The sequence below is a fragment of the Notothenia coriiceps genome, unplaced genomic scaffold, assembly GCF_000735185.1.
Source record: "Notothenia coriiceps isolate Sejong01 unplaced genomic scaffold, NC01 NC01_scaffold00010167, whole genome shotgun sequence".
NCBI classification, from domain to species: Eukaryota; Metazoa; Chordata; class Actinopteri; order Perciformes; family Nototheniidae; genus Notothenia; species Notothenia coriiceps.
This window is the reverse complement of record NW_011342868.1, coordinates 121,975-125,509: the sequence shown is the minus strand read 5'-3', so window position 1 is coordinate 125,509 and position 3,535 is coordinate 121,975. Positions and strand designations below refer to the sequence as shown.

Below are 3,535 nucleotides of genomic sequence, written 5' to 3'. Positions count from 1 at the left end.
TTTTCAGCCCCAACATTAGCCGCCTTAGCCTTTAGCGTGGGACGTGAAGTCTGGACCGTGCTGCAGTTCCTTTATAGCCCAACATTAGCCACCTTTAGCTTAGCGGTGGTGACGTGAAGTCATGTGACCTTGCTGTAGTTCCTTTATAGCCCAACATTTGCTTTTTACTTCAGAAATCTTAAAGTGCTGTTATATGTTGAGATTATCCTGCTGAACTAAATGTGAAAGTCTCATAAACGTTTTTTTGACACAGAGATGATTTTCTGCATGAATCCAAAATCAAATGGAAAAATCCTATTGGCTTTCAGTCAAGGGAACCAGGCAAACATATGTAATCTCTGCCACACCCTTTAGTCGGACAACAGGATGCTATAGTCACAATCGTAAAGTCTCAGAACAGCAGGAGCAGAGTTGTATCATGGAACAGGAAATTGATCAACTAAATTAAAGGAAATTATGAAAGGAAATCAACAAAAGTCAAAAAGGTGAATTTGTAAACGTTCCCTTTAAAGCTGTGCAGAGGACGGAGCAATCTCATCCCATTTCATATTTCTCACATCCCTGCCTTTCTTAATTACAGCATATTTCTGACAGAGATCAATGACTCAATGAATGTCAGTGAGTTACTCTGGTTCATGACCAAATACCTGCAAAGCTAATGACATTCATCAAAGCCTCAGCTGTGCTTTCTGCAAAGCATGCACACACACTGAGATAAGATGGTGAAGAATATGTTTTGTCATTAAGGTTGTAAAGTTAACTTTGGCATTAAAAACTTGACTCGTTGGGGCATCAAACATAAGATCATATATTTAATTCATCAGCAATAGGCTTAAGGAATAGTTTCAATGCTGGGTCTCAATTTGTATTCTTGTGTACCAAAGAAAAGTATGGCAAAAGTCACTTAGAGAACCTGGATGGTTCTCTCATTTCTGTAAAGCGACACTTCCTATGTTTGTGGTCTTTGTACACAAACAATTTGATCACCCCAGGCAACATTCACTTTGCTCGGTACATCACATGTTGTGATACTCATGCATAGATTTATGAAAAATCTAATTTTAAACCAATTTCCTCTACTTTTAATGTGTGCTTTTGAATGCATAATTCATACCATTGAAAGCACTAATAGCGTTATTAAATTCAACCTTTTTTATTTCAATAGTCTCCCTCTGCTATGCTTTGATTTCACGCAGTTACATCCTGATCTTGGAAGGAGTTCTTGACAGTTCCTCGTGTTATCTCTGATACCTCTAATCACAGACGTTTGTTATCCTTCACAGAAGAGATGAGAGGGCAGTTTAATAATTCAACGGGCTTAATAAAGTAATACAAGGATGCATTTCTGAACTAAGGGAACAAAGTCATTGTATGAAGAGCACACATTAAAGGTCTAATTTGAAGCACAGCTAGTTAGTATCTCCCGGGTTCCCTCTACAAAAAGCCAAAGGGATTTCTCCATTGGCTTTTGCATTATGCAGAAAATGTTTTTTTGCAGAAAACGTTTATGATACTTACACGTTTTATTAAGCAGGATATTCTCCAGATATTAACACCACTTTATGAGTTCTGAAGTAAAGGAACTAGAGCACGGTCACATGACTTCACGTCACCACCGCTAAGCTAAAGGTGGCTAATGTTGGGCTATAAAGGAACTACAGCACGGTCACATGACTTCACGTCACCACCGCTAAGCTAAAGGGGCTAATGTTGGGCTATAAAGGAACTACAGCACGGTCACATGACTTCACGCCACCACCGCTAATCTAAAGGTGGCTAATGTTGGGCTATAAAGGAACTATGAAATTTAGTCGTGTCATTTAGACACTTGTTAGCAACCTCTGTTTTTAAACTCACCAGTGGGGGATCTACTGACATATTTTATGTCGTAAAACAAAACGTTTAAATCTCTTCAGCTTGTGTTAACCATACTGTAGACCTTATTTCAGGATAACAACCAAAAACATATTTAAAAAACCATTGACATCCAGAAGCGTAAATGCAATCTCTTCAGTTACAGTCACATGACTTCAACACCACTGCTAAGCTAATGGCTGCGAATGCTCGACTTGAGTTAACCACAGACCTTATTTCAGACTGCTAACCAAAAACACATTCAGAAAACCATTGACTTCTAGACGAGGGAACAGGAAGTTCTAAAATGTTGATTCATTTCAGATTTATCAGACTCATTCCTGCACTCTATACATAACCTGCTTTACACATTTGAGTTTTTGAACCTGTGTGCTACATAAAACTAAACTAAATAAATGCAGTTTCTATAAAAAATATAAAAAAGATGGTGTTGGCGGTGCTCGTAATGACTCCTGATTCCCGTGGCTCGACTCAAAGCAACAACGATGACACAGCGCTATTTTCATTACATTTTCTTGGACATATTCTCGGCTGAGCAACTGGTGCGAGCAACTGGTGTCTGGCTCGTGTTGCCACAGCAAATATACCAGCAACTCGCACTGAGAGCAGACATGTAGAGAGCGAATCACTCATTATCAGATGTGTTCTCATTTGGTATCACTCTCACAGCCAGAAACACTAATACCACAGATGATGGCGCAGCTCTCAAAGCTCAGCAGTACAACAACAGGGTGTCTGGGGTTTCAAGCTCTGCAAACATTGGCTTCTTTCTACCAGCAGAACACACACATGGACACACACACACACATGGACGCACACACACACACACACACACACACACACACACACACACACACACACACACACACACACACATGGACGGACACACACACATGGACGGACACACACACATGGATGGATACACACACACACACACACACACACACACACACACACACACACACACACAGGGTTTTCCTCAGTCTCGTGCCAAAGCAAGAAGAGGAAAAGACCGGTGTGAGGTGCTGGGAAATAAGCAGCATTAAAATAGTTAGGGCTTTTTCCACTGGCACATTCCCACATACGGCGAATACACAGAAGTGACAGGTGACTAGGCCTGGCGTGACTTCTGTCTACACACTAAAAACACACGAGATCCTCACGCATCTTCAAAAAACAAACACCAAAACAGGCATGCATTGCAGAGAGTGTGTACTCGCAACAGGTGTGCATCCACGCATGTGACCCACAAGAGTGCACACACATCCTGATGTCACCCCCATACGTTTGTATTCATCATTAACGCAGTTCAATCCACCATTATAGAGCTGTCTTCTTGCCATGTGCTTGAGGTTTTGGCGTGAGTTTTTGTGTGAAGTGTTCCACGCCGTGAACTTGGTTTATTCATTTGTTCGGAGAGGCTCTCTGGATCGTGTTGTCTTTTTTCTTTCTGCTTCCATTTTTTATATTCCGTGTGGTTCCCGTAAGCAATAACAGCCCATCACGTTCGTATTGCTCTCCAGTGGATAGCAAGGTCTCTTAGCTTGGCAGTTACAAGGGAACTAGTCACACACACACACACACACACACACACACACACACACACACACACACACACACACACACACACACACACACACACACACACACACACACACAC

General features: G+C 41.4%; 1 protein-coding gene across 1 annotated transcript in view; it reads left to right on the top strand.

The window, feature by feature from the left end:
• LOC104945906 (lathosterol oxidase-like) overlaps positions 1 to 3,535 on the top strand; it is a 14,081-nt gene that overhangs the window by 7,137 nt on the left and 3,409 nt on the right. The gene's annotated exons all lie outside the window — the stretch shown is intronic.